The 12,355-nt window shown below is 35.0% G+C and overlaps 1 protein-coding gene across 1 annotated transcript in view; it reads left to right on the forward strand.

The window, feature by feature from the left end:
- Nucleotides 1–12,355, forward strand: part of LOC110454265 (TWiK family of potassium channels protein 18-like) — a 41,293-nt gene continuing 28,938 nt past the window's right edge. The window contains exon 1 of the mRNA XM_021503691.1: nt 1–144. The gene's annotated coding sequence lies outside the window, so the exon portion shown is untranslated. The remainder of the gene's footprint in view (nt 145–12,355) is intronic.

Below are 12,355 nucleotides of genomic sequence, written 5' to 3' on the forward strand. Positions count from 1 at the left end.
GGTTGTATCTCACGTCTGCCACTGCAAACTTACGTACGTGAATGATTATTTAGAACATTTGTTTAACTTCTATCGTTTTATAATATAGCTCATCAAAATTTTTCACCTGTGATTTTTGAATCTACAACTACTGAAGCCCGAAAGGTAAGAACATCTTCTTTCTACTTATTTCATTCATGATTTTGAAGTTTTTGTGTGAAGTTTTCCCTACACATGTCCCATTGGGGTTATTCAGTTATCACTGATCGTAAATAGTGTGTCCTTGACGTTGAGCGGCGATGGCTTTAGTCATTGCTGCGAGCGAGGGTGTTATTAAGAGTTTCTTGTATGCAGCAAACTTTTAAACTCAATTATTAATGGACGGTAATAAAAGTACTCCACCGAATCGTTAGTAATGTTTAGAAGAAAAAGTGATCAATTATTTAAATTCACAGCTAACTTGTTACCATTACCATACATATATGTTTTTACTACAGTGTAATAATCATTTCAACTAAAGTGATCGTTGATGAATGTTGGAAAATAGCCTTTATTTCAGCAGATTATTTCCAAGAAGGCTTTTGCATGAATATTGAGATATAACAAATGGCATAAACTGTTGTTCATTAGCGAATAAACAAACACTTATATCCATTGACATTGCTGTCCGTATTAGCAAATTAGACTCAGAATTAAAGAAGCTTGTATTTCCCGCTTGTATCATCACCCATTAATTGTGATGTAATAACCTTTGTGACGTCATCATTGTTTCTTGATTGCATCAACATCCATTGATTGTGATTTAATAACCTTTGTGACGTCATTATTGTTTCTTGATTGCATCAACATCCAATGATTGTGACGTTATAACCTATGTGACGTCATCATTATAACGTTAGAGATCATAAAGCAATACTTTTGAAAAGGTTATTCTTAATATAACTATGTAACGATAACGCAGTTCATGAAGTTATTTACAGTTTAAGTTGTACATAGAAAAAATACAGTAAGGGAACGTAAATGAAGAAATACTGCTTTAAATAAATAACACTGATTTGGTTATTAAGATATCGTGATGTTTAATTGTAATCAAAGAACTATAACATGAACGTTTTTGCAGTTCAACTGATTTGCATGATGCTTTCTTCGTCACTTCCGTTCATCAAGTTATGCAAATGCACATTCAAATCTTTGGCTGGAGCGGTCAAGGGCAAATTTAAAACGTAGATGATCGAAAGTATTTTTTTATTAACTCAACACTCATGTTACTGGCAATAAAGTGATGAATTCTCAGAGCTTTAACGTTTTCTGAATTCAGCAGAATTGCATGATATCGACAACGAGGTTTTGTGATTAGTTCAAATTTTTGAACTGTGTAAAGAAACGAGCTTGAGATAATTGTTTTCTTCAAAACATAAGCATTTTATTTACCTATGATTATATCGCAACGGTATCGAGTGCTGGATATCGTCGTTTTGCGAACATAGAGATAGGCCGTTTAAAAATTGGTTGACAGTGAATGTTTGTTAGTTTATTCTCCAAAATTAAAAATCAATCAGCAAAACAAAACAAACAAAAAACACACTTAGCTGTATTTACAGCTCTGTAACCAAAACTCATTTTTTATAATATTTCTCATATGATTGTTTTAGGTAAGTGTTAAATTAAGTCTTGCTCTTCGTGGAACTAACCACCTATTAAGTGTATGAAGTAAAACGTACTATTACGGAACAACATAACGGATGGTATGCCTGTAATGGAGGAGAACGGCGCCATACTTCAAACCATCCCATACTGTAACCAGACAAAGTTACAGATGTGTGACTGTGCTACTGTATAATGCAAGAAGTGAAATTAAATTATTAAGGATTTTAAACAACTCCAGATATTTTATGATCAGTCTAAAACATCATTTCATCACATGTTTTTTCAATAAATTATCAGACATGTCTGCTCCTTGCATTGCCATGCCTTATACCAAAGAAAAAGAACGCTAACAAAAACAAAAGGCTAACTACATAACTAATATAATGAGGCTAATAATTAAGAGAATGATTGAGTTCCTTGTTAACAATTTCAGTTTTGAGTTAAGTGGCAAGTATTTCCTGCAGACTGTAGGCATTCATTTTGGAACAAACTGTGCCCCTCCTGTTGTGGACTTGTTTTTGTTTTCATGTAAGACTGAAATTATTGAAAACCTTACAAGCTTAAGGGCTGGTACTAAAATCCTTGCCAAGTCCTTCACTTTCACTTTCAAATATATCGATGACGTGCTGACTCTTTAAATAACTAGAATTCTACTGACCATGTCGATCGTATATACCCTCCTGAAGTTTCAAAATAAAGGGCACTTGCAGTTTCTCCTACATCAGCCGCTTCCTTCGATCTTAACTTACAACATGACCAACAGAGATGACAAACAACTCAGCTGTGCGGTGGACGTGACGATTTAGATTTTCCTAGCGTGAACTTTCCCATTCTTGGCTGTAACGTTCCTGCTACCCCAACTTAGAGTGTTGACATCGCAGTTGATGCGGTATTATAGAGCTTGCTCCGAATGTCATGATTTTTAAGATATATGCCGACTGCTCACAGACAAACTTACAACACAGAGTTCCAAGAGATACAGGTTGACGAAGATTATGGGATAGTTTACGGTCATCATCATGACCTCATTGGAAAATATGTTAATTTCTTGTGTGATATGAGACCAGACGTTTGATTGTGTATATCAAGGAGGCTTGGTGTTTTGTTGGCACTGCTCTGATTCGTTGTTCATATATTGTCCTTGTTTGATCGATTTTGAGTGCGATTGATAGTTTCTCCAACATATTTTTTTTTTCATGTGGTTTACAAAAGACAGCACAAAACACAACTTGCATACAACCTTGCTCTCGTACTATGGATATTTAAGGAGAATTTTCGACTTACCATCCGAGATGTGCATTACACAAGTAGTACCTGTATATTTGTGACCGTAAAATTGCGGTCTGGATTTAATACACATCTCGGGCGGTAATCGAATTAGGTACAAGATATGGGTGCATATATGGATAAATACACAAGACTTGGTAAATAAGCTAGAAGTTAGAAAATAGTCTCCATTTTTGTAGATACTTGATTATTGACATGGTAACATATTATTTACATAGAAACAACACGTTTACGCTGTAATTTCTTTTTTTACTTAACAGCTTCTTGTGTAAATACTGACACATTGTTTACGTAATTATTGTTTTAGTAAATACACATGCTATACTTATGTGTTAATTTTGAAGCACTTCCCCTTCAAATATACCTCTCTAGCTGTCAGAGATGGTCTGATCATGGCTCAGTCCGTTATTTATCAGGGGATCAAAAATCTGCATAATCCCCAGCGCTTAAATGGGATTAACATGTAATAATCCTTTTATGAGCCTTGTAGGATTATGACACGCATTTTTGATATAATGCCCGTGCTTTGAACCTATATATACCCTGTAAATCTTATGGAACCAACTTTGGTGAGGAGAAAGACACCCCAGAAGATGAATTAAGCACTCTATAGATCTACATGATGTAACCGTTCCGTCCTTTTCTTGCAGAGAGTTTCTACATTTCTCCTATATCACATATTCTTCTCGACTTCTTTACTCTCCACGTCGTAATCTATATTCCTAAACTGTATATGTGTTACCTGCATTTATTTATATAATTTCTGTATATATGTTATATGTTGATTCTTGAATCAAAGTGCATCTGCAGTGATTATCGTTTCTGCAGGTAACTGCTATGATATAAGGCTATCCTTACGACAACCGACAACCAACCCTTTACTGTTGACAATCCGCACGCGGGTTCGACGTTTCGAAGAAAACAATTGGATATTGTCACTTTTTTCATTTACATTATATCTTATTACTAGTTTATTACATGTATTTGATAATAACTATGGAAACAATTAAATAATTACAATGTCAACAAGTAATAACTATGTTAACCATTAAGTAATTACAATATAAACAAGTAATGACTAGGTGAACAATTAAGTAGTTACAATGTAAACAAGTAATGAGTATGTTAACAATTAAGTAATTACAATACAAACAGGTAATACTTATGTTAACAATTATGTGATTACAATAGAAACAAGTAATAACTATGTTAACAATTAAGTAATTACAATACAAACAAAGAAGTTACTATATAAACAATTAAGTAGTAACAATATAAACAAACAGTAATATTGTTAAACCAGTTATTGCAATGTTAACAATTAAGTAATTACAATATAAACAAGAAGTTACTATATAAACAATTAAGAAGTTACAATATAAACAAACAGTTATATTGTTAAACCAGTTATTACAATGTTAACAATTAAGTAACTACAATACAAACAAGTAATACTTATGTTAACTATTAAGTAATTACGCCATCACAAAACAAACAACATTAAAAAGGGTGGCATGTAAGGGTGGGTTTTTCAATAAGGCAAATTTGGCATAAATTCTAAAAAGATGCTGCCACAAAATGGCGCCGTTGAAAATGTTCTTAAAGATGAAGAAAGAGGCCTACAGCCAATCAGATTGTAGCGTGGGATGTTAGCCAATCAGAAACCTCAAAACAATGGAGGCACCAAGAAGAGGGGAGCAGCACCCTAAGGGGGCTATGTCCGTAGCAACCTTTTAACAATACTTGTCAAACAGTCTAATGGAGGGTTTATGTGTCGCGAAATAAAATCACCTATGTATATAGCTTGCATATATTGTAAAACCAGCTATTGCAATGTTAACAATTATGTGATTACAATATAACCAAGTAATAACTATGTTAACAATTAAGTGATTACAATATAAACAAGTTATGACTATGTTAACAATTATGTGATTACAATACAAACAAGTAATAACTATGTTAACAATTATGTGATTACAATACAAACAAGAAGTTACTATATAAACAATTAAGTAGTTACAATATAGACAAACAGTTATAATGTAAACCAGTTATTACTATGTTAACAATTAATAACTATGTGAACAAGTACTTACTTCGGAAAAAAATACGTAGTTACTTTTTTTAATTAGTTACTATATAAACAAGTTGCTAACAATGAGTTTAGATGTAAACTATTAGGCACTACCACGTAACCTATTAGAAACCCAATAAACCAGTTCGTTTATTGATTGTCCATGTATCTGATCAATAATGCAAAAATCTCTCAGATCGTTCGGCAATTGATCCATTACGATTAATTTCGTGGTAAAGACAAAGTATTTACTGTCGGGTAACGACAAATTAACTAATGATAAACCACCACATCTGAAGGGCTGTTGTCAGAAGAATTTTATGGATTGGTTCAGATTACTGTCAATGTCTTGGTATGGCGAATGATATTTCTTTGCATTCGCGACGATTTACGTTATGTAAAACACTTTCTGATGGTGTAAGACCATGGGCTGCACTTTCAGCATCTGGATCTGTTGCCTAATGTTTCGGAATACATATATGCTCATGTCTGACTTAAATTAATCTAATTCATAGATTCTATTGCTACCTAGATTAAGCCACTCCCCAGGGTTGTTACCCTGAAGCGACTCACACAAGTATGACATTCTGAATAGCTACTTAATTGAATACCAGTGAGCGATATAAAATTCATCTAGATGCAATTATCACGGTCCGAACAGGAACGATGAGTAATTTACAAAACGTAATGTTATTTATTCTACCGATACATAACCATCGAACAAGTTACAAGGCAAATGTGACAGACTGGTTAACGTTTTAATAGCCACACCATAAGTATTCTGTAGCAGCCTTTGACTGACTTGTATTGAGCGTTATCAGATTAAGGGTTCTCGAACCACAGCAAAAAAAACCACACTGCACTAGTAACTTATTTTCCGGGATGAATATAGCTTTGACTTATCTTTTCCGAAAAGAAAACCATACATTTTTTGATTTTCTGAAAATAAACTCAAACAAAAATACAAAGAAACGAGAAATCGATACGATAATAATAAAATTGAAAACAAAACAAAACAAAAGGATGTTCCGAGTTCAATTTAATTCTCAAAGCCTAACGATAATGAAATTGATAATGAAAGTGAATCTCATTGGCTATCGTATAAAAGTTTTGAAAATATTTTGTTCCTCTTTCATGAACGTTAAACATCAAAACAAATTAGTATCCGAAAATAATTACTGAAAATACGAATTGACGAAGCACGTAGTTAAAAGTCTTGTAAGTTAATACAGAAAACAAAAGATACATTAAGCTGCAACATACTGTTCTTTTACTGGAACATATGGCATTTTCGACCACTTAGCACTCATCATTGCAAAAAATGGTCAAAAGAATGAAAATTGTATGCACCTAAAGGAGTTTGCACAATTTGGTTTTTTAACATTTTGGCCCCTACCATCACCGATCAGTCCTTGAAGGACGAAACAGCTATGTGATTAGTGTAATTTACTTTTGGGTAACTGTATCTATTACCAAATGTTATAGGTGCAGTCATCTGTGCATGTTACATTCCTCATTAATCTACAGTATAATTTTCAGAAAAATATTTTGAAATTCAGTAAATGGGAAAGGTGAATAAAACACCCCTTATGCTTTAACAGGTTAACGAATTCAACAGCCGGTGCCATGGTAAATTAATCCTGTATGGTTAGACCAAACGCTAACAACTGTTAGTCTGCCACCAAATTCAAACCCCGGTATACAGTGTGACATATAGCATTCACCAAACATATGAACTAAGGCAGTATCTTATCGTAAATAAAATCTTCCTCTTCATTTTTATCGGATGTCTTTTGTCATATTGTTTACGGCCTTTAAACATTCGAGCGAATTTATGGAGCATTTGGATTTTATGATAAAACGGTTGATGGTACCAAAATGAAAATGGAAAATGCTGATAGGCTTAAAAGCGGCAGAAATATATCTGCGTAGCAACTTTAAATTGTGAATCATGATGTATTTTTGCGGATGGTTTAATGCATAGATTCATTGAGATGATAACGCTGTATGCGTTTTAAGTCCTGGAAACTTTTGTCATGGCTAGAAATGTTAACTGTTAATGTTACGGCTCTGTGTGGTCTATTGAAAATTGGTCGGTGGCATTAAATTATTGATAGTACTTACTGCTTTTTACTGTTATAAACGTGTCGTAATATGAAGATGTCCTTAATGTGTCTGTTCACTGAAGTTCGCCTGCTACAAACACGGTGATTTTATTGTAAAATCTCCGTCAGGCTCGGTCGTGTTTGTGAAATTGTACAACCTGGGCCAAGCTTTATCTCTTTCTTTTTGTGTAAAATTGTACTAGCTCGGGCAAGCTTTGTCCTTTTCGTAAAATTGTTTGTAAAATTGTGGTAGCTTTAGCAAGCTATGCCTGTTTGTAAAATTATACTAGCTCGGGCAAACTATGCCTGTTTGTAAAATTAAACAAGCTCGTAAAAGCGATGCCAGTTTGTAAAATTATACTAGCTCTGGCAAGCGATGCCAGTTTGTAAAGTTAAACTAGCTCGGAAAAGCGATGCCAGTTTGTAAAATTGTGGTAGCTTTAGCAAGCTATGCTTATTTGTAAAATAATACTAGCTCGGGCAAGCGATGCCAGTTTGTAAAATTATACTAGCTCGGAAAAGCGATGCCAGTTTGTAAATTATACTAGCTCGGGCAAGCGATGCCAGTTTATAAAATTATACTAGCTCGGGCAAGCGATGCCAATTTGTAAAATTGTACTAGCTGGGGCAAGCTATGCCTGTTTGTAAAATTATACTAGCTCGGACAAGCTATGCCAGTTTGTAAAATTATACTAGCTCGGGAAAGCGATGCCAGTTTGTAAATTATACTAGCTCGGGCAAGCGATGCCACTTTATAAAATTATACTAGCTCGGGCAAGCGATGCCAGTTTGTAAAATTATACTAGCTCGGTCATTGTAACTCGGACAAGCTTTGTCCTGTTTGTAAAATTGTACTAGGTCGGGTAAGCTTTGTCCTGTTTGTAAAATTGAATTGACTTGGGCAAGATTTGTCCTGGTGATAAAAATGTACTTCATTGTAACTCGGACAAGCATTGTCCTGGTTGTAAAATTGTACTAGTTCGGTCAAGCTTTGTCCTGTTTGTTAAATTTTACTAGGTCGGTCAAGATTTGTCCCGTTTGTAAAGTTATACTAGGTCGGTCAAGTTTTGTCCTGCTTGTAAAATTGTACTAGGTCGGGTAAGCTTTGTCCTGTTTGTAAAATTTTACTAGGTCGGTCAAGCTTTGTCCCGTTTGTAAAGTTGTACTAGGTCGGTCAAGCTTTGTCCTGTTTGTAAAATAGTACTAGGTCGGGTAAGCTTTGTCAAGTTTGGTAAATTGTACTAGGTCGGTCAAGCTTTGTCACGTTTGTAAAATTGTACTAGCTGGGGCAAGCTGTGCCTGTTTGTAAAATTATACTAGCTCGGACAAGCGATGCCAGTTTGTAAAAATATACTAGCTCGGGCAAGCGATGCCAGTTTGTAAAATTGTACTAGGTCGGTCAAGGTTTGTCCTGTTTGTAAAATTGTACTAGGTCGGTCAAACTTTGTCACATTTGTAAAATTGCACTAGGTCGGGTAAGCTTTGTCCTGTTTGTAAAATTGTACTAGGTCGGTCAAGCTTTGTCACGTTTGTAAAATTGTACTAGATCGGTCAAGCTTTGTCCTGTTTGTAAAATTGTACTAGGTCGGTCAAGCTTTGTTCTGTTTGTAAAATTGTACTAGGCCGGTCAATCTTTGTCCTGTTTGTAAAATTGTACTAGGTTGGTCAAGCTTTGTCACGTTTGTGATTACGTCATCACATCATTGTCTAATTTGTTATGTGTCTTACCAGATCTAAAACGTCATCTGGAGATATCAGACAAAAGACAATATGTAAAGGATATTAACAGCGTTGAGAGGGATAAAGTTAACAATGCAAGGCACATACGCTTTGTTTGATAAATTGTGCTATGTCGTCTTTCAGCTTTTAAGAAGCCGAACAGTTATAACTATACTTGTCGTTTTAATGTTTTATGTGGTGTGAGGCGAAGCTGTTAGTTAACGCTGTGTGGGTGTTAAAGACAATGTTTATAGTCATTTCTGTATTTGTACTCTACAACGTGAAAATTACGGGATGATTGAAATCAGTCATAATGCCTGTTGGGCATTAGATCAATGGCTATATTCTCTTCAAATTTCTTCTCCGTACGACTCCTTCATCTGGCCAAGATACGAGTGCTACCTGTACTGATCTGCCATGATCTGCCACCATTAGTTTATGTATTAATTAATATATGTTGATATACCCATATACGCCATGGGCAGTTCCCATGGAAGATCCTTCTGGGAAGTGAGGACTGACTGTCAGGATCGCTATCATTTGTGGCTGAAGACATATAAATTTATCAAAGCATCACTGTATCGCTTTGTCATTAGCTAATGTATATGTATAGATACAGAGAATATATACAATAACAGTACTATAAATTTATATATATCATATAGGCATTTTCAAGTTATTCGCCAGACCTAATTTCAGAACAGATACTCTTTTTAATCAGAAATTGTGAACAGTTTTACATCGTCTTTATTCAAAGACATTGCTTCAATTACTTAGAAAATGATTTTTGTCTAGGAACGGTATTTATATGGACTAATCATAAATGTTTGATCACAACGAAAAAACAATCATTTAACATACCTTGCCAATTGTATCAGTTGTATGGGTTGCTCAGTAGTCTAGTGGTATGACGCCGGGCTCGTGACTGAAGGGTTGCGGGTACGAGTGTCGGCACGGCACGGCACGGCACGGCACGGCACTGTGTTGTGTCTTTGAACAAGATACCTTTCTCCGCTTGTTCCAGTCTACTCAGCTGTAAATGAGCAAGTGGTTGGGCAGTCCTAGAATTGTTGAATGCTAATTGTGAGCGCCGAAATGGCGGCACCGGCTGTATGCTCCCTATGCATGGAGTTAAGAAAGATATTGGCTGGTTGCGAAGGCCCTATGACCACGGATGATAATTTGTGAACCGCTTTGAGACGACCTGTGAATTAGGTTGTGATCAAGCGGTATATGAGAACCTCGAATTATTATTATGTATCAGACATTCATATCAATTTATATCCGACTACGGTAGAAAAAGAGCAAAGAAAACATGTCAGAATCGTTTTTACGATTTAAGGCAAAATATCCATCTTTCTCTTTTTATTTCTAAACATGTCTGTATGTTTTGTCTCCGTGAAAAATCCTTCTTGGCTGGGATTTATATCTCTCTATATAATGGATGTTTGAAAAGTTCTGTGAACATTGATTTTACCGGTTACCATTTTTATCTGTTTTCACAAATAAAATTCAAACAGAAGAAGGAAGACCAATGCATACTAAGCTAGGTGCATTTCAGGAAAAAAGTAAATTTTCAATCCCCTTTGATTAGCTGGTGGGCGTATCCAAGCATCTTATGCTATCCTCCCAAACGAAAGAGGTTGCTTACAGGGTATCTGAAAAATGGGTGATTGGTTTGAATTTGTCTTCTGTAAATCTTGTTTAAATCGGAATTATATAAGTATGAAGAACCTCAGGACATTTTCCCAAATTTTTGGTTGTTTTTTTAAGTTGAAGTTCAAGATTTGTTTAAAATATTACTAACATCCAATTAGCAAAAAGAGAGAAAGATGTAAGTAAAGAGTGAATCGTCCAATTCCCAATTGGAAGCTGATTGGCGGGATATTATATCGATTAAGCACGCAGGCGCAATCGTATAATCAATAGTGTATGATGATTTACTCACAATCATTATTATTATTATATGCATGAACATTTCAAATTGGTCGGATCCTATACACGTGACCAGTCCTCCAAAAGTCATGTTGATTGGTTACTGTAACTTAAAACCAGACTAAATTTCACACTGAGGCATGCGTACAAAAATCAGAACCTTGAGTTTTGTTTTATTTTATTGTTGAAGCATATAATAAAACAGTTATGGGCCTTTGTGCTGGTAAAAATGATGTGATATGAACCTGAAAAAGTGACGAGGTGAAAGTTTTAGTCTGTTCTGTGTCGCAACGTCCAGCGTATTATATACATAAAATATTTCACAATAGGTAGTCAGTTAAAAGTCACATTTCCAAGCCGCGTTTAATGGCATTTTGTTGAGCCAGTTAATATCACAAGGTCTAATCCGTTTAATGTAACACTGCCGATCCAGTTAATATCACAATGTCGAATCCGTTTAATGTTACACTGCCGAGTTAGTAAATTATATCACAAGGTCTAATCCGTTTAATGTAACACTGGTGAGTTAGTAAATTATATCACAAGGTCTAATCTATTTAATGTTACACTGCCGAGTTAGTAAAATATATCATAAGGTCTAATCCGTTTAATGTAACACTAGTGAGTTAGTAAAATATATCTCAAGGTCTAATTCGTTTAATGTTACACTGCCGAGTTGGTAAAATATATCATAAGGTCTAATCCGTTTAATGTAACACTGGTGAGTTAGTAAAATATATCTCAAGGTCTAATCCATTTAATGTTACACTGCCGAGTTAGTAAAATATATCTCAAAGTCTAATCCGTTTAATGTAACACTGCCGAGTTAGTAAAATATATCACAAGGTCTAATTCGTTTAATGTTACACTGCCGAGTTGGTAAAATATATCTCATGGTCTAATCCGTTTAATGTTACACTGCCGAGCTAGTGAAATATATATCGCCAGGTCTAAACCGTATAATGTTTCACTGCGAGTTAGTAAAATATATCACAAGGTCTAATACGTTTAATGTTACACAGCCGAGTAAGTAAAATGTATCACAATGTCTAATCCGTTTAATGTAACACTGCCGAGCCAGTTTATATCACAATGTCTAATCCGTTTAATGTAACACTGGCGAGTTAGTAATGTAACAATGTCATGTTGTCACATCCATTTAATAGCACTTTGCCGAGTCATGTTTCTATCACATTGTCGAATCCGTTTAATGTGATCTTATCCATTGCGTTAAATATCACATTGCTGAGTCATGTTAATATTATCTTGCCGACGCATTTATCGCATTTGCTTAATGTCATATTGCCGAGCTTGCGCAGTTCACGTGAAATTATCGATTACGTTCAAATGGGTTTTTTCCTGATAGTTTATGTGTCAAATTGCTGAGAGAGGTATTTCTTCTACTTTACACATTTAATGTTTACTTACAGGGTTCGTTTCATGTCATAAGTTTTGTCGGATCCATTTGCTGTCTGATTAACAAGCCTTTTCGATGTCACATTGACAAACTGCGCAACTTCCGGCTTTCCATAGATGTGAAATTTCAAACCTAAATTCATTTAGTTATCAATCACCATATATCGGGGATGCTTATTCCGTCTTTGCG

The sequence above is a fragment of the Mizuhopecten yessoensis genome, unplaced genomic scaffold (genome assembly GCF_002113885.1).
Source record: "Mizuhopecten yessoensis strain PY_sf001 unplaced genomic scaffold, ASM211388v2 scaffold7725, whole genome shotgun sequence".
Lineage (NCBI taxonomy): Eukaryota > Metazoa > Mollusca > Bivalvia > Pectinida > Pectinidae > Mizuhopecten > Mizuhopecten yessoensis.